The following is a 27400-nucleotide window of genomic DNA, read 5'->3' as shown; positions in this document are numbered from 1 at the left end:
CTTAACGACGATGACAAATACAAAAACTTCAGGAATTAAGTCTCCATGACCACCTTGACGACAATGACAAATACAAAAACTTCAGGAATTATGTCTCCATGACCACCTTAACGACGATGACAAATACAAAAACTTCAGGAATTACGTCTCCATGACCACCTTGACGACGATGACAAATACAAAAACTTCAGGAATTACGTCTCCATGACCACCTTAACGACGACGACAAATACAAAAACTTCAGGAATTACGTCTCCATGACTACCTCGACGACGATGACAAATACAAAAACTTCAGGAAATACGTCTCCATGACCACCTTAACGACGATGACAAATACAAAAACTTCAGGAATTACGTCTCCATGACCACCTTGACGACGATGACAAATATAAAAACTTCAAAACCTTAACGACGACAAATAACTTCAAAACAAATTATCTCCTTTAAAACCCTTTAAAAACCAGTTACCATTATTCTCTGCTGCTTCTGACAAACTCCTCAAATCCCATGAAACAACCACTTTAACCCACAAATCAACCAAAATCTCCACTCCTCATATCTGCACTAACAAAAACTTGACAACACTATCACTTCAAAACTGTTGACACAAAATTTTCCTAAATTCCATCCAAAAAACAACTTCTAACATTCTAAGTATCTCCACAATACCTCTATCAAAACTTCAACCACTGGACAACACTTATTTACAAATCAGAACTAGTCTGATAAACATTGATAACCCATGAACTACAACTTCTAACCAGATGCATCACTTCCTAAGACACAGTAATTCACCTAGTAAACTTTCCACAACAAATACAACTCTAAAAAACATTAAATTAGTTATGTGAAACTTTAAAAACTTTTATATAACACACTACATCATCACTTATCATATTCAAACTTTCTTATTAAAATGTTACACAACCTTATGATATTTACACCAAAATACACCCAAACTTAATTCTTTATCCACACTGCATTTTCATTTGTTGACATTCACTTACATTTCTTAGTATCATTGACCATAATATAAAAATTACACAAAAACATCATTATCATCACACATAAAAAATACACACAGTTCCTTTCCTCCAACTTCCTTCTCAATCATTCCTAGCTCCCGAGCTAGCCGAAAGGTAAGGGGCGCTCAATTACAACCCTTTTAGCTGCTAGTCAGCTCGGCTAACCTATTACACACAAAAAATACCCAGTTCTTCCAACTCCTTTCTCCATCTTTCCTAACTCCTGAGCTAGCCGAAAGGTAAGGGGCGCCCAATTACAACCCTTTTAGCTGCTAGTCAGCTCGGCTAACCTATTAAAGAAATTTAAAACAAAAAATTCTCCAAAGCCATACACAAATATACACAGCACTTGTCATTACACATCAAACTTTAAACTTTACATACCTCAAATAAATTACTACAAACAGGTTGACCATTCTATTCATGGCATGACAAACACTTCATTAAGATACAATCGTATGCTTCTATTCTTCAAAAACAAATTACAATAACAAATGCCCTTCCTTAGGTTTCAAACCATATCTCCCCTTTCAGCAACAGCAGCACATAAAATTAACCTTGATGAGGGGTGGGAGCGACCAAGAAGGGATGCTCCCTTGCAAAAAAAAACATCGGACTCCATGCCAGAAACATATTTAAAATTAACCTCCTGACCCCCCAGCTGCCTCACAAACCACATTACACAAAAAACATTTGCTGCTTATTTAGGGCAATACAAAAAATTCACCTAAACTCTGGCCATCATGAACACACAAATGATTCTGCAACTTCAAAACTCGACGACTGTTATTCATTAACGTTTAGCATTACATTTCATACCTTTAATATAGGATGTTGTCACCCTGTCATTCAATCCAAAACAAACATTTAGTATTACTGGTAAATATGTAGTTGGGCGGTATTTGCGAAAAAAAATGTTAAAAATCCGAAAATACTTTTATTCTATGCTCTTTAACTTCCTCTTTTCATTAAAAGCGGCGGAGGTAAGAAATTCCAAATACTTTAGGAGATATCGAATTTTTAAATTTCATCATATGTAGTTGAGCGGTATTTGCGAAAAAAGATGTTAAAAATCCGAAAATACCTTTAGTAGATGCTCTTCAACTTCCTCTTTTCATTAAAAGCGGCGGAGATAAGAAATTCCAAATACTTTAGGAGATATCGAATTTTTAAATTTCATCACAATTATACCAGTGCATGTGGCATTCCGCATTGTTTCTTGTTTACGAGTATCTATTTTTTTATTGGATATTGATGTCACGTGATTGATCGTGATAGGCCAGAATTCAAATGAACCAATACGTGATTATTTAGTTCATTTATTATTTTAAAACGGTGTTTAATTACCGCCTCCAACTTAGGCGAGTTTTTAACGTTTCTAATTTTAAAGTCTTATTTTTTATTGTTGCGCAAGTAATAAGTAACAAAAAAATTTTACGTGAGTTGTTACTGTTCATCCTTTGTCCCGGTTTGTTAGGTCAGGTCAGTTACATTATAAATACTTTAAAACTAAAGAACCATTGAAATAATTTCATATTATTTTTAATGTACGCTTAGTTTCAAAGTATTTATAATGTAACTGACCTGACCTAATCGACCATTTTCATTATTAGGCATTCACAAACACACTGCAAAATAAAAAAATGGCGACGGTCGAATGATAAACACAGGCCTTGTATGCAAAATAAGAACGGCGATATCTCCTAAAGTATTTGGAATTTCTTATCTCCGCCGCTTTTAATGAAAAGAGGAAGTTGAAGAGCATATAATAAAGGTATTTTCAGACTTTTAACATTTTCTTTCGCAAATACCGCTCAACTACATATGATGAAATTTAAAAATTCGATATCTCCTAAAGTATTTGGAATTTCTTACCTCCGCCGCTTTTAATGAAAAGAGGAAGTTGAAGAGCGTCTAATAAAGGTATTTTCGGATTTTTAACATTTTTTTTTCGCAAATACCGCTCAACTGCATATTTACCGTATTACTAATATGTGGCATTTTCATTTAAAATATTTAACCATTTCAAAATTATATCATTTTCCAAAAAAATAACTCATGATAAATTTCAGTTAGCTTCTTCCCATGACACAACATTAAACAAACAAACCATTGACTTGATGTAAGTTTTTGGACATACGCCATTGCTAAGAACTTTTTCTGTTGAAGAAAAACTAATAAATAAAATAAATAAATAAAAATAAAAATAAAAATACTCAAAAAAAGATACAAAAAACACACAAAATTAAGCAAACAATTGCTGTTGTCAACAAGGATATGAACACCACAAAATATTCCGAAACAGGAATATGGTCAGCAAACAAAGAAAAAACAAAGAAAAATGTACTAAGAGAACGAAAAAATCCCCACAAATGATGACAACACAAAAATATTGAAACCCAAAATAATTCAGCACAACAGTTGAAGCGAGACAAAAAACATGACAAAACGAAAAAACAAACAAATACAATAGTTTTACCTAAACAGAAACAAGCGACGTTTCGGGAACTGCTATCTGCTCCCGTCCTCAGGCAGAGACGCACATGGTACGGAAACACAGGTGCGACTGAGAAGGGGCTGGAAAATGAGGGTATTTATCAGAGAAAGGGCTACATCTTGCTCAGCCAATGACAGACGAGCTGTCTCCCCATTGGCTGTGCACCATGTAGTTAAAGCGGATTGGTTATGGTGGGTTGAGTATTGGCTATTGTTTTGTGCTGCAGGGATGTTTCTCTCTTTATCAAAGGGATCCACATATTTTTTAATTCAATGCTCTGCTGGCTGAAAATATTTTTATTGCTAATAATGAAGGCTGATTCTTTGATTTTCCTTTTTATTTTATCGGATTCCTGTATGAGTGGTGTGGAGTCTTCCCAGAGAATTTTGTGGCTATTTTCCCATGTATGTTCAGCAAGTCTGGATTTTAGGGTTTCACCCTTCTTGCAGTTGTTTTTGTGTTCTTTGATTCGGGTGGATAGAGCTCTGCCAGTTTCACCTATGTACATGTGGCCACATTCACAGGGGATTTGATACACACAGTTGTGAGTTTGTAATTTTTCTGTGGCTGGTTTCACCTTGGTAACAATACTTTTAATAGTAGATTTAGAACGGAATGCTGTTTGAAGTCCATATTTATTTCCTAGGCGTCTTATTTTTTCTGAAAGCCCTTGAACATATGGAATAACTAGGGTTCCTGCAGGTTTCTCAGTTTCTGTGGATTTGAGTGTTTTGTTGGATTTCAAATGCTGTTTGATGGTGTTGACAGGGTAACCATTGGCTATGAGTTCTTTTTTTATATGATTGTGTTCAACCGCAATAGATTTCTCATCAGAACAAATAATCTCAGCTCGGTTGGTTAGTGTGTGAATTATGCCAGTTTTTGTTGTTTTGGGATGGTTGGATGCAAAATTAAGGTATTGGCCTGTGTGCGTAGGTTTCCTGTATACTTTTGTTACATCAAGTCATGCACTCCCATTGCACAAATCTTTTAAAGATAACAAACAAACCATTACCCAAGTGCAATGAAATTCTCACAATGTAAAGCATTTCTTCACAAAATATTAAGTAACTGTCTACTGAAAACGAATTTATACCATTATTATTATTTCAAAAGAACAGAAAATATTCACATTAACATAGTTATTTATCTTCCTTCTCTTTAAGAATCTTGTAAAAAATTTCTGTCATAATCTTATTTGTGCATTCCTATATTATACTATAACAATTCTTCAATAAATATAAAAACTCTACAAAATACAAAACATTATTAAAAAGTACACAATTCAAAAAATACAAAAAATTCTGAAAAACATTACAAAAAAATGGCAAAAATTGCAAAAAAATTTAAAAAAACATCAAACACGACAAAACTAGTTTTGACTCCACCCCTCCATCTCGGCAGTGGGCCAAACAAGTCTACACACACTGTTTCCAGAGGTTGCATCACCCCTGTCCATTTACCATACCTTTCTTCTGTCTGTGCCTTTAACAAATTGTTTACAATTTCGGCGATAGTTCTGTACACATGCTTCCATACAAAAAACCTCTGAACATGTTTCACAGTTTTTTTCACTCCATGTTCCACATGGATCAGTGTAAAAATTTTTGTTTGAAACCTATTCGGTACACACAACCCACATTTTGGCACATTACTGCATAGACCTTGACAAAAATGTCTTTTCATCACTTCCCTGCAATCTGCAGAACTTGTTCCTGTGATTACATCCTCGGCAAACTGATCTTTAAGTGTATCTGAGAATGCTTTCATTTCTATCTCTACTCTTTCCATTTGTTTACACAAAATCCTGATTCCCTGTGCATTACCTCTTGTTGTAACAAACTTTTCCTCCACATTATACAAAAATTCACTGTTCCCTTCATCTCGAAACAATTCAAACTTGTTTCCAATGTTTACGTGTTCTTGTACATCATGACCAAGTAATTCAACATTTTCTTTTGACACTATTAATTCATTTTCACAAATTTCTACATTAGTTGGTTCCCTTTCCACTTGTGATTCACAGCTGTCAACCCTTTGTTTACAAGTGTGAATTTCCTCATTTACCTCAGTTTGTACATCAAGTTTACCCTCTATATTTCCTAACTCCTGCTGTATATGTTTAATAATTTCATCCTTCATCTGTGACATTCCTTGCCTTATTTCCTGCTTGTTTTGTGCTAGACCCTGTTCTAATTTTAGAGTAATATTCTGTTGTAATTCCTGTTGTCCCTGTTTCATTTCCTGTTGACATGTAAAACCCTGTTCATTTTTTTGTGTCATTCCTTGCATCATTTCCATTAATTTCCGTAGCATATCTGACCCCCCCATAACCTCAACTGGGCTGCTAATTGTCATAATGAAATATACAAATTACAAAAATTTTAACACAAATATTATTTGAATGCTCAAAACAAAAAAAAATGCAAACAATTAATTTAGTTCCATTTTTCGACTTGCTATTTTCGGCGATTCAACCCGCGATGTCCCGCGAAGTGACGATCTCTATGTCTGGCAATGAGGTCCTGAAGTCCCTCGTTGAGACAGGCCTGAAGTCCCATGTTGCCTTGGGTCGCTCTGTCCCGCGATAAACCGCTTTCCGCCGTTTCTCTGGAACACTTCACTCGCTGAAACAGCCCGCCGTCTCTTGCCGCATTCGCCGCTCAGCTGTGCCGACAGTTCTGGATACACTTCGCCATTTTCATCTAAACTGTTCAATATTAGTCATAATTTTTTTTTGTCCTTTGAGGTTATCGTAGTCACGAACTGTTTTAAGAATGTTTATATTTTATATTTATTGCCGAAATTGTCCGTCTCAATCTCAGGGTCGTGTAAAAATTTAAGCCGCGCGGCCGGGCGCCATTTGTAACGGTTCGTTACATAACTTACAAAAATAAACAGATGTTCAATGCCGATTGTAATTTTTGTTGTTTTTATTTGTCAATTTAGAATCTTGCACAGACGAATCCAAACACTTTTAATAATTTGCTCACTCATTCCAGTCGTACATTCGCCTGTCGAGAAATGCTCGCAGCCCGGGCGATGAAAATTAATAAAAAATATAACTTCGCTTAAATCTTTCAGTATCCGAAATCTGTAATCATACAAAAACCAGTATGGCCTCAAATACAGCCGCACCTGGTGAAAAACCGCGAGCCGCCGAAACGCGGCCTCGCCTGGCAGCGATCGCCCGACGACTACTGATGAACTCATGAGGTCATGACACGTCTCCTCCACGTAGGGAGTAGAAGTCACTTGACCTTACCGACCAATCACACGCACGCTTCATTCACTCTACAAATCACAAGCCAATCACAGAACAAATTACAATACATGAAAAAACCCTGTACACACATAACTCGGGGCTTCCCTTGATCTGTCTCTTTTCAATTTCACATCAAAATTGGGGACTTCCATTCTCGTTCTCTCTCCCACACCGTGAGACAGCAGTTATCACTCAGTTCCCACGCAGTGGGGGAATTTCCGTCTTTATCTATCTCTGAGGGGAGTTACTGTTTCTTTCTCACTTACACTTACAGGCCTCTCATGCCTCTCTTTCTAACCATCACACCAGACACCGTCCCATGTTCTAGAATCATTCCACACGTTAATGAACATTACAAACAGCAATTATAATACAAATTACTTTACAAAATTAAACTCATTTAGAAAAACCTGAAAAAGTAGGCCTAAACCGGCAAAAATCTAGTAGAGCGACTTCTTTGTGAATAATTACATAAAAAATAGTAATGATTAAAAATGTCTAATAAAATACAAAATACCTTCTTAAAACACATAGCACGTGCAAATAACATTTATTAATAGCTATAACGTCTGATTATACTGTCTCATAATATACACACCACTCTAAAAACATTGACTTATTTATATTTACCTATACAAAAAGAAGTTTAAAAGAAAATTATTTATCTTGGAGGGCAGGGTCTTGCAACGTTACAGGTTTGTGAATGATTATAGTAAGTACCAAAAAAACAAAGCTATTTACTATCACTGTTATTGAAATAATTTTTTTTTTGTTATAAATTGCAATATTGTGGTGGCTTTAACATTAGATTTACATCAGAAGAAGATGTACATTCAAAAATATCGAGATACGAGGAAGCAGAGCCAGAAATCAAGGGATGACTGAAACTAGTCTTTGGAGACTTATTGAAGGCAAGATGTTAAATTTGTGTAACAAAGTTTTATGCTAAATTAAATGATATTGAAAATATTCAAAACTAATAAGCAAAACAAAAAAGGAATTTAAAAACACAGGCCATTGTACTTGTGAAAATTGTGCCGATTATAATGGTTAGAATATCTAGTGCAGAAGGTTTCCTTTCTTTATTCATTGCTGAACTTTTCTTTATTTTAGCTGTAGATCTTTTATGCGCACTGTGTAAAAAGGTTTTTTTCCAGTGACAAGGGCGCCAAAAACATGTAAATACATCGTACAAACTGTACTAACATTATAACCGAAGTTTTGGCTCCATATTTAACACAATCATTGGTTAAAGACATGGGTGATAAAGAATACAGTGTATTAATAGAAGGATTTACATATGTATTATTTTAAAAATAATTAGGAATATTTATATGTACATACAATAGTGTAAAAAAACCAAACCATTATATCAGCATTTCTCGCCTTAGTAGAAACTGCAGGTATAAAATCTTGCTGCTTTTCTTGTGAATTCCTTTAACAATCACTTAAAAGTTAGTAATTGGCAAAGACAATGCTTCTGTAATGGTCTGAGTAAATAATGGTCTTTTCGAACTACTCAAGAGAGAATACGTTTTAAAAAATTTGGTATTAATCCGTTGCATGTGTCATTCTCTACGAATTGAAGTTTCACATGTCTCAGTAAAATACCTTGCAACACAGAGTTTCTGGTACAGGAAATCTACAGTTGGTTTTCGATTACTCCCAAAAGACAAGAAGTATTTAAGAAGAATTACAAGACAATAAATTGCGGGAAAGCCACTAAAAATTTTGAAAGTCTGTGTAACTCATTGGCTTTCATTACACTAGCTGTATCAATGATTCTGAAGCAGTGGGAAGAACAAAAGTTAGATTTATTACTGACAAGACAATTGCTACACATTTGATCTTTTGTACAAGATTGTGATGACTCAAATTAACTTCACATGTTTTACTTTAAACATACTTTAAAAGATGTACAAATAGCATTAAAATCATTTGAAGGTGAAGACAATTGACTCCACAAAATTACTAGATACTCTAGTGTTTCTAATGCAATCACTCGGAAAATAACATAGTTTTTCCAACCGTTGATTTTTTGACAACACCAGTCCAAACTAATGTATGTATGCAAATCCCCGCCTTGGCTTTACGATTAAACAGAATTTGTCCGGTCAGGTTAGTCTCAAGAAAAAATTATTATTTAAAGAACAGGTGCATTGAATTTAGTCTGAAACTCACTAACGAGATTCAACAAAGGAACATAATATTGTTTATAAGCCCTACAAATCGCTGCAGTGTTTTGCGGGTACCTGGCACCTCAGCCTCAGCGATCTTGTGCAGGTTTCCTGGCTGGGGGCGGTTGCCTTCCGCTATCATTACATGTACCAGGAATTCCACCTCCAGTGTTCCTAGATGACATTTTGATATTGAAGCTGTGAGATTATGGTTAACTAATAGCTCTAATACACGTGATAAATGTGTGATGTGGTCTTCCCACAGCTCATAGACAATAATGACATCATACAGATAGACTTCTGCAAAATGTCCCACATATCCCTCCAGTACTCGATTGATTATCCCCTGAAAGGTTGTTGGGGCGCATTTAAAGCTGAAAGGCATTGCTCAAAACTGAAATCTATCTGGCACAGTGAGCGCTGTCTTCTCTTGATTCTCACAGCACATGGGCACCTGCCAATAGCCTGTATTGAGATTGAGTGTACTAAACACACTCACCCGACCTAAACCCACTATAGTTGCCTCGACACTGATCTGTGGGGATGGAGAGAGACTGGCACGGCTTTTCACAGCCAGAAGTCCACGCAAAAACGCAATGAGCTGTCCTTCGGTGTTAGCATGACACACGAGTTGTAAGGGCTATTAGAATGCTCAATGATGCCATCTTGCAGCATTTCCGAGACCTGCTCTCTTATGGCATGTTGTTCCTTAAAGCCATAGCCCTGAGTGGGTTCACAAACAGGTCTGTCATTGGTAGTCAAAATCATGTGCTCTGCCACTAAAGTGCATTGCAGCAGGTTGGCTATGGCAAATACATCTTTCCACTTGTGCAGCACACGGTTGACACTGCCTGGTACTGGGGAGGAACATCATGACGGAAATGCTCCAACATCAATATCTCGCCAGGCAGCTCGGGTGTGAGACCCGTGGAATTGACTGTGCGGTGCTCATGTGTTCCCACATGGACGCGGTTGATGTAACACAATTTCCTCATGCAAATCTTCTACTACAAGTCCTCCAGTCTTGCCTCCAGATCCGCGGAGCCCAGCATCTCACCTGGTTGGGTGTTAGTGGCCAGGCGCAGCTCAGCCTGGTGTGGTTGCAGCATGGTAGGTGGTATGATGTCCAGGCTCACAAACACGTGGCTGACGTCAATGTCGATCATCACTGCAGTGGATCTGCAATTCACCTCCACTGGAACAAGAAGCCGCTGATCGTGAGGTCTCGACAGCGGGCCCAGAGTTGGTGTTGGGCTGTCCACAGCTCACATTGCTGAATCAGTTCGTGCGGGAGGCAGTATTCATAACTCCGCACCCTCTGCATACATTTTCCCGGCGGTGATGCCAGTGGTTGTTGGCATTGAGGTGGCTGCCGTAGGCAGTCACAATGCTAGTGGTAAGTTCCAGCGGGATACCCCTGCTGACACTGTGGTTGTCGGTCGTAACTCTTTTGTTGTGGATCATTACATCGGTCCCCCGTGGCTGCTGGTTGTCCAGTACATTAGGCACATTCTCAATTACATGTTGCCGCATAGATGGAGAGGGTAGCCCACGCGCCCCATCCGGTTGTTTTGCAACCAAGTGGCTTCTAGTTGAGGAAAGGCTGTCAGGTCTCATTCTCGCCTAATATTCTGCAAGTTCCTCTCGGAGGCCACTGCTTGTTACACGAACTCCTCCACCGAGGCGGGTTGGCAACAGTGCATAAACAGCTTTAGCTCATCATGTAGCAGAAGGGTAACCGCAGAGAGACCGGCTGTCAGTTCGATGTCAGGGGAGATGCGCTGGAACAGCCTTAACTAATGTGCAATAGGTAAACTATTCTACAGGCTCTCCATCTCGCTGTCTCCCCATAAAACTTAGATGTACATTGTACAAAGGCATTGTCCGGTGTCGAAACGATGCAAAAAAGCATCCGCGAATTCAAGTCATAGCATACCAATCACCCCGCATCCACTCACTCGTGTGCTCCACCCTCTCGTCTATTGGTATGCCTGCCCTGGTTAAACGCACCTTGCACCTGTTTCTTGAAGGTACTGAGGTCTTCATGTGAAAATCAATTAACTCTGGTAGCATCAATTGTCTTGGGCTCGACATTATTTACTGCGCTACCCCCATGTTTCGATCAGCTGACATAGCAGATTCCCGCGAGCTTTCCTGGCCTGTTGCATTACGCATGTAGCCTGGGCATGGGTATGTTTTCACATTGATTTGTTTGGTATGTGTGGGTCATCAAGTTGGTATCACGGTTGGCTGCAAGGAGGTAATAGCTCGATTTTGTATTTCCCTGCCCACACTGAGTCCCATTAAATTTTTTCCTATATTACCATCCATTCCCAGTTTTGATGTTACCAGAGCATATCAGCACGTGTTGCACCACTGCACCTCACATGTCCATGTCTTTAGGCAAAAGACAGTGGTGGCCTACACAGGTCATTAACTGTGGTAGCATCTCGCCAGTCGTCACGACTTGTAATGTGACCAGTCGCCGTGATGCTATCACACATCAGTGCACAAACATGTGGGTTGCTGCATGCCGCCATCTGTCAGTTTTGACACACTGGAACATATGGGTGGTTCGAGAAACGGGCAAGGTGGGAGTGGGCCGCTCCGCGAGGAGGGATGCATGGAGGGGGAGAGGATCAGTGTGTTGAGGTAGGTGGTGTGGCGAGGAGAGAGAGCAGTGGGAGGAGAAATCCCACGAGCGTTGAAACTTGAGATGCCTGAGCTAAGGACCGATTGTGTGCATTATCAGTGCCTACTCTGGTGGTGCCATCACAGAATACTGGAACAGGTGCAGAGGGTGAGAGGCGGGAAATGTGACGTCGCCCCGTGATGACAAAGAGCAATAGCATCCAATAGGGGTATCTCGAATAGTCCGCTCGGTGTGTCTACACTTTCCCACATTTTCCGTACTTTTCCTTCACTGTCTTAACTCTTTCTGTATCTTCTGTTACTTGCCACATTTACGGGCACCAAATGCCACTGCCCGGCGGTCCCATGACTGAGAACCAGGTTGAACTTAGCGACATGGAAGTAATTTATAATAATTTAACTATGAGACTGGTCCAGGAGGGCACCAGGTTAGCCTGGACATCTAACCAAAGTGTTGGTGTGGGTCGCCGGCTCCAGTATGAAGCAAAATGGCTGAACCTGTTCATGCAGACCTTACTAACTAACGACATCCTTGAGCGCTACCTTCTCCGCATAGGTAGTTGATTCCTAAAAAGTTGGTCAGCGAGATATTGAATGAAACAAACATTTATGCGGACATGGTTTTATTCACACGAGCTGAAGGACAGGTACTTAGCCTGAGTCAGTATGTTATAAATGACAATGGAAACACTGTTAACACATGTTGCACTTCATGTTACTTGTCTACGCCCTCTAGTAGCAGTCCCGCTATAGAAAGATTGCGATCTGAATCAGTCGGCCCTGTACTTCTTTTAAAACTCCACGGCACAACGGAGGCAATCTGGTCAAGGTATTATTTGTGAATTAAGTACCGAAGGTTATGGTTGATACGCAGATCTGTGATGTATGAATTGCAGTTTTCCCACGTGAGTCACCTCTACCTTGTACCACGAACTCCAGAAGACTCCCGAATGAGGGAAGCAGGCAGAGAGGGGAGGGACAGCACCCTCACGCACAACCATGAAGGACTAATAAATGTTTTACATAAAACCTAACGTCTTAACATCTTACAATTTACTTAGTTAAATTCCCCACGTGGGAAACTACTGACAGGTCTATGTATGTGTGTATTATTTTTATGGTAAAACCAAAGACTTTTCATCGCTTGTGGGCTACTTTATTACCTGTAGCCCGACTATTCATATATTCTACTACGTATTAAATCTGGCTTGGGCCGCTAAAGATATTAAGGCATTCGTCAAACCAGGCACTCTTTAAGGGGTTTCTTTTATGAATATTATGACTTTACATAACTTTTACAGGAATTAAATACACTGGTATTCATACAGGTGCCTAACACACAGCATGGAGTACTTGCTTAGTTACGGACATAATCAATAACTTGAATCGTGCCTCTGTGATGTGAGGGTGCTTTCCGCCATCAGGAACTGGTACTGGCGGAGTGGAGTTCGGGCTTTACTATCATAGAAGGTACGATGTCAAAACAACAATAATGATAATACACAATTAAATGTTAATTTTTTTATATGTATGTAGTTGGACACAATGCATTATTTAATTTTAACTTAATTACTTACCAACCAATTTTTATGCTTTTTCTCGTGGGCCCCCCTCCTGCAATTTCAGACCATCACTGGCCTTTTGTGCCCCTCCCAGAACGGAATTCTGGATCTGCCTCTGGTAGAATCAGTTTTAGCGACTTTAGAGACCAAGTTTAGTGACTCGGTTTTATTGGTGTTAGCAACAATGAGTAAAGCTCGCAGCGGCCTGCGAACTAACAGCGCTAGTAGTTGTTGAACCCATAATTAACCTTATGTTAAATGGGAGTTTCATATAAAATATATTATTCCTAATTCTGTCTCAATTTTTGAAACTTTTTGCCTTTTTTTTTTTTATTATTTGTACATGCATGTAAAATTGTATGTCAAATTCACACACAGAGATATGTTTCCACAACCATTATACATTTAGCATCAACAAAACTTCATACTACAAAATTTAGCTAAATATAGGCATATACAATATGTTACACTTCTTGAGTTCATATTCTAATAATTAGTAAAAAAAATTTAGACCAAAGCCATAAATTACAAGAATTTTTTAACTTCTTTGGCATTCATACCATTGCACAATCATTTTAATTACAAATGCACCAACCCTTGTATATCATGTCTGCTCTTTACATGAAACAAAACAAATGATCTTATTAGTACTTCTATACTTGTAATGTGACTCCCTCTTAGCATAACCATTTATTTTTTAAAATTATTTTAGGAAACGGGTAAAGTATCTAACAGTACAATGAGAAAAGTTATGTCAATCAAACCACAGTACATACTAATTTCTGGAATGCGTTCTGCCTTCGACTTCCCTGAAGAGAGCAAGATTCCAGCATTGTGCATGTGCATGCATGTGTGAAAAAATATAAATTGTGTTAGAAAAACATGACTTATGGTATGTGAGAACTTGGCCTACATATTGAATCACATTGTCATTCAAGCTTAAACAAGCAAGTGAAATAGTTTAGTTTTAAAAAAATAATGCCAATCAAACAAAAATTACACTGCATTATTTACTAATAGATTAGAAAAAAAATTGCAGTGTGATTTTAAGAACCTCGCATAGAAAATAGTACTGTTTAAGTTTGTAGGGTACTAACAAGCATTAGTGTAACACACACCGAGTCATCATGAAACCTTTCATGTAATTTTCAAAACACTTAGAGCTTTACTCTAGCAATCTTTATCCCTTGACTAAGAAAGTGGTATAGTGCTTAGTGGCATACCACTCCCAGTGTTTTTCATCCCCAAATACCTACCACAGGTAATTATCACAACAAGTTAGCAATATTAAATAAAACTATGATTTCTATGATTTTATCATCACACATTAAAATTTTAATATGCAATACAAGCAACAGTATTAACACCGCTGGCCAATAAATTTTCTGGTCATTTTTACAAAGGATAAATATATTGTAGCACTTACACATGTTTTTTTTTTTTACTTACTGGTAATTGCATCAAATTAATAATATGTATAATATCTCTACCACTGAAAAAAATATTGAATAACATTATTGAAAAAAAAACATTAAGCAATACATATACTGTAATTGTAAGTTTCTCTAGTTACAATAGTAAATTAGTGGATATTATAATTCTAATTGAATGAAACTGGCATCCTTGTTCGAGCAGCAGCTGGAGAGGATAGTTTTTCCTGCCCTAGGTTTGCTACACCACTGATACTTTACAATGAAATAAAATATTGCAGGATACTAACAATAATATTTACAAAATCCATCACTCAATATGTTTTATTCACAATAACTCCATCCAGTCATAAGTCATAACAGATGACTACAGCCAATGCATGTACATCTTTGAAACTTCAAATAGCATCACTGAACAATAACAAAGTGATAGTACAACACAAACATACAATAAAAGAACTAGATATCACTGATTCTTGAAGAGAACCATCTTGGTATGAAAACTCCTTACATGGTGAACACGGTTTTCAAGAGGCGGGCTAACTAGGATATGATCATGTAGCTTCTGAAATAAATTTTTGTTTGCATGCTGAAATGCTGACATGACTAAGCTATCAAGCATAGCAACCACTTCAAAAACAATGTTTTCCCTACACACCCTTTCTGCTTGTCTGCATAAACATACAACATCTTGACAGGCAACACATAGAACTCCTCTGTTTTTCCTTGCAAAGAAGCAGAGTTTTATGTCGTAGCCTTTAGTGCAGATTTACCATGAAAAGCATTTGATACTACGTTCCAGTTTCTTGACTACAAACCCAGAAATGTATTCCACAACATCTTCCATATAAAGAGTTCATGAACTCGGCTCAGGAACATAATCATGATCATGGCTGATTACAAGCACTCCAGAATTTGGTAATATATCAGAGGGAGGAAAATTTCTTTCTTGGATGCTTGCAGTATGCCTATTGAGAATTGTTGTTGGATATACAGGAAAACATTTGCACTGGTAGGAGCACCAATCTGTATGTGAACCAAAAGCCTTTTAAAGGCTGCTTCAAACTGGCAAGCTGTGGAATTATTGTGACCACCACGACTTCTAACAGCACTGAAAAATACTTCCAGATGATCTTAATTAAGTTTTTAAGTTAACAAGAAATTCATCTTAAGTTCAGGCCTACTTATTAATGTGTCATACACAGTCAGCACTGAATTATAACAAACAATTATGCCAATGAACCCTATCTTTCTAAAAGAATGAATAATTGGTGGACCACCTATGGTTTCACGCAGTGATGATAACCATGCTTTGCCTCTTCCACGTACAAATGGACATTTTGTATCAAATCCAAGTCAAGTGGTCTTTTGAAACCTTTGGAATGCATATTACTGCTGTTGAAGATATCAAAAACATTGCTTACAAGTGTTATAAACTTAATGGTTTTTTCACAACCTTAGAATTGAGGGAGCTTTAAGTCTTCATTGTAGTAGGTCGGAGCATTTGCAACACTTTCGCTGAAAGTTTATGCAGCCAGCTTTACTTTCGTTGGTTCTGTTTACCTACAAATGTGTATTAGTAAGCTTTGTGGCCAAATTAAGTCTCTCTGTATTTTGAAGTTTCTCTAACTCAACAATATAGTTCCACCGGATCATTCCAATGTCACTAGCAAAACTGCCCTTTGAGGAGAGAGAATTTCTCAGCAGCTTCAGCATATGGCAAGCATCTAGGAGTATATGTTATGTCCTGTTCAGAGTTGGCTGATAAAACCACAATTGTTTAATCTAAGCTTTAAAGCAATTTTTTTTTTATAATTTATTTCTAACTAGAATATTTTAATTATATTTATGAAAGGTCTAACTTCACTCTCATAACTACAAAAGTTTGCTCATTAATGTATCTTGTGATTTACAGGAACAAATAATTACATATTAATCAAGATGAAAAAAGTTATAATTCATACCCAGCCTAATACTCCTCTAAAATTTAAAAGAAAATATTAAATAAATAATCCCTCTTCTGTGGGGAATCCTCAACTTTACTGTAAATTCCTATTCTATGGGAAACACCCATTCAATGGTGGATCCTCCTCATGTGAAATAAACTTTCTGGGGTTAGGTCGTAGTCTGATGTGCAGATTTGCTGGACTTCAGTCCTTTGATGTTTTAACTTTTATGGTTTAACATGAGTGGCAGGATGTCATATGGCTTTCATTTGAAGAAGTTAAGAAATAATTGAGAAAAGATGTGAGGGCCGAATGTAAAAAAATGTGGCACTGAACTGGAAGGTCAAGTCCTCAGAATGTAAAATCACCAACCTAAATGTGAAACTTCAGCTATGCAAGTTGATGAATATGATGCAGTGTAATACAATTTTATCAAGTGTAATACTATTGTCTCTTGATTTAAACAGAAAACATGGTTGTGTTAAATTTGCTACATATTGTAATTAATATGAAACCAAGTCATTTAGGAATACAGTGTAACCTCATTACTACGAGAGCTGACAATGGCAGGAAAAATCCTCATAACTACAGATACTCCTAATAACTGAAAATATAAAATTGAAGTCAAAGTTAAGATTCCTGAACCTTCTAAAAATGTCTTAATTTTACACTGTAACTCGAAAATGGTGCACTTTAGTAAAAAACACATTGAATAAAAGTTGTAGTAAATTAAATTACAAATTGAAAAGGTTGCTATGATTTTTTTTGTATCTGCAATGGTTTTCATTTTAATCGGGAATGAATTAGTCTGATGCATGAGGGAGCAACGGAACACAGCTAAGATGGCAGCTGGGACCACGGTCGCGGTGTGAAGGAGGGGAGGTAAGTGAAGCGGAGAAAGGAAAATAAAAGAAGTGCGAGAAGTGAGGGGCGTAGGCTTCCCATCTTGTGTGGGCTGGTTTATTTTTAGATTTCCCCCTATAGTGAAAGCCAGCGCAGCAGCTAGCAACTAGGGGAGAACCTTGGTTAACGTAACAACAAAAAAACGCACTCTACGGTGCTTTATGTGCAGCGGTGTATGTAATCAGTTTATACTTTCTGGATAGGTTATATTTGTGGCCAGTCTCACCATAAACATGGCAGCTCTGACGCAGTTTCCTCTTTTCCCCCCTTTTTTTGTGAGCTTTCACGCGCTCCTGAAAAATTACTTCACCCCCTGCTGGATGTATCTTTTCAAGCATCTTTGTTCAATGTTAACCTTCAACCTAGAGTAGAGAAAGAAAGAGACTGCGCAAGAGAGAGGAAAATGCTGGGGAATAACGGGATGAGGTAAAGAAAAGGAGGACAAGGAGCCGTCACCTCAAGCGAGAGAGAGAGAGAGAGCATGTTGTTAATCACCACAATCCCGCCCATGGTCTCTCCTCTTCCCCCTAACTCTCTGTTAGGAAGGAATTTGGTGACGACTGCGTGCGTGTGTGGACGTGTACCGGGGCACCCGCAGTCACATGGAGAGCTCTACGATTGCAGTGATAGGTGGTAAAATTAATCATAACAGTGATATGGACACTGAACAGCGAACGGACAATAAGCGGAAGACCAATTCAGGTTATCATGAATTGGATGCACGTATAAATATATCAATCCGTTGGAAGGATGGAGTGCATGCCTTGAATGACAAGTTGAATGGGGCAAATGATCGTCGTGAACTGAGTCAACATAAACTGTATGTAATGGGCGAGAGCATGCATTTATCCTGTATCCTGTAGTGGTACTTATGTGGTGTTGGCAGAGTCAACCGATGAGAATATAGGGCACCTACATCCTATTGTGAGCGGTAAGAGGCTACACCCCAACCGACATATCACCCACATACAACAGGCAGGGCCTAAATGACTTAAGATCCATTTTAGTACTGCTGAGGCTGCCAACCAGTTCCTCGATTTCGATGTACCGCGTCAACTTAACCTCAACAATACTCATGTCGGACTAGCACAAAAGCAGGGTATCATATATGACATCCCCTTGGATGTTATGGAGAGTTCTGAATGTGCTACTCACAAACTTGTAGCTGCCGAACGCATGACCAAACACATACGAAGGGAGGGTCAGGACGAGAGGGATCCCTTTAAACTTGTCACTCTCATTAAGGACAATCCCTGCCTACAGAAATAGTTCTATACAAGGAACTTTTCAAGGTCACGCCTAAAGTGCAAATTGTCACTATGTGTTATGCAAGCTACCGATTTGGGCACACTGCCAAATCCTGCTAGGCCAGTTACCGACGATGTGCTACATGTTTGAATGTGCACAACCAACTATGTCCTATCGCCCAAGACCCACTGTGTGTAAATTGAAACGGCAACCACTCTGCTTTGAACAGGAAGTTGTGTCCTGTTTGGGAGCAGGAACGGGAAATCAAGAGGGTCATGGCATATCATACCTTACCCTATGTGGACGCAAAGAGAAAAGTGACTGCCGTGCATGCTGGTCAGGACCTGCAGGTGATGAACACCCCTCCAAGTGTAGCACCAACGATGCAACCGCATTCTCACCCCTGTGTGCACACCGGCATGGGTGGGGTGGCCTCGCGCCCACACATGACACATGCGCAGGTCCTGCACTACCCAGTCCAACGTGCTTCTTCGCACATACGACCAGATGGATATAAGGTGTGTTACAAAGCAATACCTCCTGTTATACTGCTTGACAATAACACCAATAGTAGCTACGTGAGTATTATGCACAATTCCGTCCTGATGTGCCTGACATCACGCAGTCTGTTATTACTCATTATACGGCACTGTTGAATGATTCACCACCGGAACGGGTCTCCTCTGAGTCCAACATCACAAACAAACAGGCAAAACTCAACAATATTGTTGACATGATTGAAGGGTAAGTGAACACTGCAAAGTCTTATCACACATTTTTGGTCATCAAAGAAACGCTGGTGGAGGTGATTCTCCAGATTTTAAAGTAACTCTGCTCCGTCAATGCCTCTCCCCACATGTATATCAATAATTCAATGGAATGCCAGATATCTGGTGGCTAATCGATTTCCCCTTTAACAGTACTTACGACAACATTTTGTAGATATCATGCTTTGTGAAACTCGACTTCCCCCGCATTATACAATTAGACTTCCGTGTTATGTCCTGTACAGATCTGATAGTGTGGACTGGGGTACCACTATTTACGTTCATAAGAAGTTTTTGTCGAGCTGATTGATGTACATTATCCACCGGTGGCTGATAATATTGATGCCGTTGCTATCACAATCCATTATTTACATTCTGTGTGGATCATGGTTTCCTTGTATGCTCATCCCACTACCAATCACCATGCTGATACTTGGACTGCTTATTTTTTTTACCAATTTTCGTACCCCGGTGATCATTTGTGGGGATTTTAACTGCCACTACACTCGTTGGGGAAATGCATATTGTGATGCTGCTGGGAAATACCTCCTAGAATTTCTTAATTCCTTGCCATATGTGATACTGAATGATAAACGACATACTCGGTTAGGTAATTATGCCCAGCGGTCTACAGCAGTAGATTTAACTCTTATATCCTCTGATATAGCTGGGGAGTTGACCTGGGCCGTCTTGGACGATACTTGGGGCAGTGATCACTTTCCCATTTTACTGACAACCTCCCAGCACAATAATATTCCACCCCTCCACTCCCCCCACCTTTACAAAAATTTTGTGTCCACAAACAAAGCTAATTGGGGCAAATACCAGAGCATTCTTAGTGAGAACATGCCAGATGTGGACATTAATTTAGGGACAATTGAGGATGGTTATGACTATATTTACACCACAGTTTTACACGCGGCCCGCCAGGCCATACCCTTGTCACAACGCCCTCTTCCCAATTAACGTAAACCACCCTGGTGGAATGATCAGTCAGGTCACGAATCAGGCACGGATTGCTGCCTTGCACACCTAAAAACGGGACTCCACACTGCTTAATTTTATTGCACTCCAGAAGGCACAGGCGGTTGCAAAAAGAATGTAGAAGCAGGTTAAAAAGGATAAATGGAAAAGTTTTTGTTCCTCCTTTTCTAGGACCACTCCTCTGCACCGTCTATGGGACAACTTTAAGCGTTTTCGTAACGGCAAAGAACACTCGCATGTCTCACCAATGCCTAGCAGCGTCTTACCACAATTTGTGTGTCATATCACTTTGGATTATGTACCCCATCTCAATACATATGAACTTCCAGAGCTGGCCTCCGGTAACTGTTCATATGACTTTACTCTTAGTCACGCCATTTCACTTGAACGAACTTCGTAATTGTTTATCCACCACCCCTGACACTATGCCAGGCCACAATATATTTCATATGCACAACAAAAGCGATTGAAACCAACGGTGGAATGAATATGTTTTAGGAAAACTTTGGGTATGATCACGAACCTTCCATGTTGCCATACAGATTGATTCGCAATTTGCCTGATAACTATCTCTCTTACTTGTTAAAACGGTATAACGATATACTGCTCACTGGTGTCATCCCTATCTCTTGGAGGAAATACATAGTGGTGCCTATCTGCAAACTGAATAAACCCATGCTTGAGCCTTCCTCCTACCGGCCTATAGTGCTTTAATCATGTTTTGCTAAGATTTTTTAAAAGTTGTTGAAAAATAAACTGCACTGCACTGGTGGTTGGAGTGGCATTTCCTGATTCAACCGGAAACATTTGGATTCCGACTGGGCACAGGATCACAGGACGCTATTAATTCTTTGTTGTCTAAAATCTTCACCGCCTTTCAACAGAAATCCATACGTACAATTCTCTTTCTCGACTTAGTATCCGCGTTTCACAATGCACGTTTCGTATATTCCGGATTAGCGCAGGGGAGCACCCTCAGCCCCTTACTATACCTCCTATATACACAAGATCTTGTGTATAATATTGGCCCTACGGCATATAATATCACATATGCGGACAATATTGTTTGGTCCTACCGTCAGACCTTCCCCAAAGTGTTGGAGTACCTCCGGTCCACTATACCAAGGATCAATACGTGGTCCTCTGTCAATGGCCTCAAAGTGTCACTGGAGAAGAGTAAGATTGTATTTTTTACACGCAAATATAACATCCCTAGTCTTCCGTCCCTTCAATTCAATGGGACTACCCTCCCCGTCATTCATGAAGTGAAATATTTGGGGGTTGTTTTAGATCGAAGGATGACTGGGGGGGCACAGGTTCGGTATCTTTTGCATAATTGCACAAATGGGGTGCAGAGGTGAAATCCTTAAAATTGTTTTATATCACCACCATAAGGTTGGTATTGGATTGTGGTTGTTCTATTCTCCATATCCTGGCACCTACGGGAAGTACCGCGCTTGAGCGACTGCAGAATCATTGCATGCGCATTATCTTAGGGGCGTTCCATTCGACGCCGATTACGTATATGCAGATAGTTGGGACTACCACCACTCTCCCTACACAGGAAATATGATTTAGGAAAACTTTGGGTATGATCACGAACCTTCCATGTTGCCAGCTACGTGCAGGCTATTGATAAGTTAGAATTGCCTTTATCAAAATTATACTGCCAGGCTAATCTTATTCATTCCACTGTTGGTTTCAATCGCTTTTGTTGTTCATATGAAATCACGTATCAACTGTTGGACATAGCGGTTGTGGGTAATAAAGAGCAGCCCCCAAGTCTCACCCTTCAAGATCTCCGTAGGACGGTGAGTCTCCGACCCTCTTGTACCACAATATACACGGACGCGTCTAAGATGGAACATGGTGTTGGGGCGGCCTTTTATGATAGTTCTCATAAGACTTCTGGGTTATATCAGCTGCCTCCTATTACCACCGTTTACTATGCTGAGGCGTATGCGGTGTATCAGGCCTTGCTTTTATGTTCAGCGGGAAAATATACCACACCCCACCATCATTACTGACTCCTATATGTTAATCCGCTCTCTTCACTCCTATCCCCCACCTGCAGAACCTGTCGTATGGCTCATTAAAGACATTTGTGTAACGTTGTCCAATTTGCGTAGTGTGGTACAATTTATATGGATACCAGGACATATTGGGATTATGGGAAATGAAATGGCAGACCGTCTTGCCAAATTAGCTATCCGTACAGGCATGCTGCAAGCAATTTCCTATACCATACTCAAGCCGTACATACGGGCCCTGCTCATGGAGGAATGGGATATGATGTGGTGTGGATTTGTGCGTCAGCACATCAGAATATATACAGGTCTGTATCAGGATAGTGCTGTGAGTAGAGACGTTCTCCTTGACCATCAGACCTGCGCTATTGTTGTTTTATCCTTCCACCTTAGGTCTGCACACGATGCATCCCCTGGGCATTTGCTTAAACTTGGCCTCGAGACCCCGCATGCCTGCGGCTGTAATACCACCCTGGTTGACGTTAACCATCTGTTGTTTGAATGTCCTGCTGTCCCTTCCCGGTCTCACCTCTACACACAATTAGGTTCGCGGTTTGCAATTCCCACTTGGGTACCCCTCCATACTCTTCCAGTCCACACATGAGGTCTGTATGGTGCTTGCTACCTTTTTCTTAGAACATGACATCCATATTTAACTGTTGCCCTTTTCCCTGGTGGCCGGTACTACATACCATGATCCCATTCCATAGCCCATTCTACAATTGGTCGGCGGGTCTCGACCACCAAGATAGGTAGTTCTTAGTTCCTGTAAGGTATCCTTACACTTCCCGTCTCTGTGTGTTTAAAAGTAAAACAAAAAAAAAAAGCATGCTCCGCCTATTGCTTGTTGCTCAGTCGTGACTTTATTCTGTGAGTGCCAGTATTCGTATCAGGACCTGGTTGTGTATGTTCATCGTTACGCAGTTCCTTCCGGCATCTTTGATCATGTGTTTATCTAGTGCTGGTTGTGGGCAAAAGCTGTTTACCATAACGGAAAAAAAAAAATCTTTTAGGAACGACAGACAAAGCACGTTGCTTGTCACCAGTCGCGCCACTTCTTTCCTCGACACTCTTTTAGTGGTCTTTGTGTTGACTGCGTGAACTTTTTTTTTAAATGCCATTTAAATCACTTGTACTTACGGAAGGGACAACAAGGAAACACTCGTAATTACTAGACAAATTAAGTATGATTTACGTAGTCAGACTGAAGGTGCATTACAAAACCCTGTATCTTCGAAGGTCTCATAGTATCCCGTACTCGTAATAATGACGTTCCACTGTATATGAAGTTTTCATTCTTAAGTTTAAACAAGTCACATATGAATAATCTCAGTAAGCTTGCTCATATTTTATTTTGCTTTAGACTGTGTTTACATTTCAAGCATTGTATTAAAGTTTAACTTTTATTAATAATTTTTACAGCCAGAAAAAAGATTTTTTTTTTCTGTTTGATATTATTCTGAAATTATTTCTAACAATACTGTCATTGTGTATCAAAGACAGAGCAGTATCAACACTTGCTGCATAATTCTTAATTTCCAAGCGTAATCCCAGCTTTATGCATTTAGTACTGAAAACCTGGCAGTAGCAAAGCATGTAAATAAGTTATCTATAATAGGTTTAGAGTTATGAAGAGAGGTAAACTGTCTCCATTTCTAATTTTTTCCCCCCTTTGTAATTTGGAACTAAATTAATAAGATAAACATTTCTTTTTCAGACTGCATTACAGCTTCCACAAGCAATACTCATACATCTATCATATTATTTGTGACTTTGTCAAATGAAGGTAATGAGTCAGAATTAACTTTTGCAGAAAGAAAAAAATTTAAGGTAACATATCAATGGATTCCTACATAGTTCGATCAACACCAATGCAAAAAAAGTGTTTGGATCAGCAGGTAGGTCACTTTATATTTGCAACAAATGCATCCCTTTGTAGTGTCAAACATCATCAGTTTGTGAAACTTATGTAACAGCTGCGCCCAGGCTACACCCCTCCAAACTGAAAAGAAATTAGTGGTTCGTTACTAGATGCTATTTATGAAGAAGAAAAGAAAACTTGTTCCCTTACTCTGGAAGATGAAAGTGGGTCTCTTGGGTTAGATGGCTGGTCAAATGTTCATAATGAACCAATAATATGAGCTACAATTACAACTAAATTGGGTAATGTATATTTAGTGAACACAATTGACACATCTGGTCATGCTCACACTGCCAATTATCTGACAGAAGTGACTGTAAACAGCATAAAAATGTGTGAGAAGAACTTCAGGTGCAAGGTTCGCTCTGTTGTTACAGTAGAGCACCCTGTATCCGGAATGGTCGGGACTTAGACTATTCCGGATAGTAGAAAATTCCGGAAAGTAGAAATTGACTATAAGGCCCCCTAATTGAAAAAAAAAAATTGCTCCCGAAGTTTGTGAACATCCTGTAGCTGTAGATGAGGACGGCAAGGGGGGTGGGGGTAGGGTGATGACAGCTACATCCGGTGGTGTGACCTTGCCACGGGCACGCTTATCAGACCTTGCCTAGAAGCACGCTACAGCTACGTGACTGTACCATGATGTCCGCGCGAAGAAAGCAGACGTAGGCGAGACGTTTGACATTCAATGAATTGTGTTACAATTACGTAATTTACATAGTTTGTACAGTGATTTGGTGTATCCACATGTTGCATAAATAAAATATAAAATAATAACACATGGTACAGTTAGGTACGGTACATTACAAATAAAAAAACACTTACCATGACTCACTGTAGGCTACACATGTCCCGCGAATAAAAAATAATGTCCTAGAACTTAGATAAACTGCATTGAAATAATCACTGTATACGGCCCCACTTGTCTGTGTGTAAGAAACATTGTTTAACAGTCGCATTAATTTAAATTTAAAAAGCTAAACAACAAATTACCTAAATCGTCACACATTGTGAAAGACAGGAGAAGTTAAAGTTAATCACTGTCACTGTCACTCTGAACGTAACTGTTTACGTTTGTACCACTGGTGCCAGGTGTTGGATCGTCAATGTTCTCACTCGTAGTTGAAGCAGGTGTGGAAACAGGAGCTTTTTTGAACATGTCACTAATGCGTTGTTGCCGCACACGTTTGTGCTTCTCTTCAGTCAGCTGTTTTTGAAGCATATACAAATGCATAATTTGCTGGTCGTTGATATAACTTCGTTGCTCTAGGCCAGCTATTAATCGTTCAATGTGGTGAAGGCACTCATCTTGTGAGATTTTCTCCTGTGGTTCATCTTCATCGCTACTGCTTTCATTGTTTCCGTCGTCTTTGTTACACTTAACAGAGTCTAATATCTCCTTATCCGAAAAGTGATGCACAACGGGAACATTATCATCAACACAAAACCATTCCACAATGTTTTGTTCTTGCAATTGTAAGTCTTCTAGTTCTGGATTTGTTATGTTCTTGGCATACTCCAGCAGTTCGTTCACGTTTTTTTGTTCAAAACCTTTGAAGTCGGCTTCATTTCCCTTGTCATGAACCTCGTCACGATAAACTAAAGTCGGCCACAATTTAAACCATGCCTTGTGAAATGTTGACACAGGCATACCTTCCCATGCACGAGCTAGTGACCATATGACATCCTTTATGGTGTATTCCTTTTTAATTTCTGAGATAGTTTTGCCGCCATTCAGATAAGATAAAAAGTGCTTCATGAACTCCGTGCGATAACGACATTTTAGGGAGCGTAATATTCCCTGATCTTGCGGTTGGATTAGTGCAGTGCAGTTAGGGGGCAGATACATGACAGAAACATTATCCCTGTCTAGTGTTTCAGCTGCAGGATGCGCGGAGCAGTTGTCTAGCACAAGGACAATCTTGCAGTGCGGGTCTAAGCCTATCTTGTTACAGTGTTGCCGGCTCTGGCGCACAAAACTGTCAAACCATTCTGTGGTTATTGCAGATGTTATCCACGCGGTTTTTGTAGCTCGGTATTCAACGGGTAACACTTTAACACCTTTTAGCGCCCTTGGGCGCAAGCTTTTGCCAATTACGAGTAGCTTCAGCTTGTGGGTACCGGCAGCATTTGAACAACCAAGCACGGTCAATCTGTCTTTAGAATCTTTCATCCCGCTGTGAGGATTATCTGCAGTGCACAGCGTGCTTCGAGGCATACAACGCCAGTACAAAGCAGTCTCGTCCGCATTGTAAACTTGGTCTGCTGTTAAGTTGTTGTCCAACACATATTCTGCGAACTCAACAACAAACTTTTCCGCCGCCGCTGTATCTGCAGAAAGCTTTTCACCGCTAACTTTGAAAAAAGAAATTCCATGGCGTTTTTTGAATTTATGAAGCCACCCTAACGAATAGTCACAATCGTATGTTAGATTCAGTTCGGCATGAAACATTTTTGCCTGTTCTATCAGCATCTGTCCAGAAATGCTAACACCTTCACTTCGCCGCAAACGAAACCATTGATAAAGAGCATTATCAAGGTCGCTACATTTACTACCCTGCATTGTTTTTCTGTTTTCAATTCCTCTCTTCGTATCACTGTCCGAATAAAATTTACACAGTTCATTCTTTTGTTTCTTTATGTCGTAAATCGTCGAAATGCCGACATCATACGATTGGCTGAGATTTTTAACAGAAGTCCCAGCATCTAGTTTCTTGAGAATCTCAACCTTTTCTTTAATGGTAAGAACTTTTTTCCTTCGTTTACTACTCTTTTCCTCATCACCAGGAAGTTTATGTTTTGAAAACATCACGTGTCTGCAGGAACGTACATACTAGCGATCGCGCACCACAAGCAAGACTGACATTGAACGCACACAATACACCACTCCCCCTCCCCTACAACGCGTTATCACGGCGCGCTCACGTGTAGGCGGGGCCGCTGCCGCCAATTCCTGATATGCGCTCGACGCCCGTGCACTGCAGTCGCGAGACC

General features: G+C 39.5%; 1 protein-coding gene across 5 annotated transcripts in view; it reads left to right on the top strand.

The window, feature by feature from the left end:
• The window catches only part of LOC134546194 (sodium/hydrogen exchanger 10-like), a 405401-nt gene that overhangs the window by 368764 nt on the left and 9237 nt on the right, over positions 1-27400 (top strand). For 2 of the 5 annotated variants that reach the window (XR_010079099.1, XM_063388796.1), the window contains exon 22: positions 12515-12647. The exons of 1 other annotated variant lie outside the window; for it this stretch is intronic. The gene's annotated coding sequence lies outside the window, so the exon portion shown is untranslated. Of the gene's footprint in view, positions 1-12514; positions 12653-27400 lie in introns of those variants that run through there. 2 more of the 5 variants (XM_063388799.1, XM_063388800.1) reach the window with 2 other exon arrangements.

Source organism: Bacillus rossius, chromosome 1 (assembly GCF_032445375.1).
Source record: "Bacillus rossius redtenbacheri isolate Brsri chromosome 1, Brsri_v3, whole genome shotgun sequence".
Classification (NCBI taxonomy): domain Eukaryota; kingdom Metazoa; phylum Arthropoda; class Insecta; order Phasmatodea; family Bacillidae; genus Bacillus; species Bacillus rossius.
Note: the sequence above shows the minus strand (reverse complement) of the source record. Positions and strands in the feature narration are given on the sequence as shown.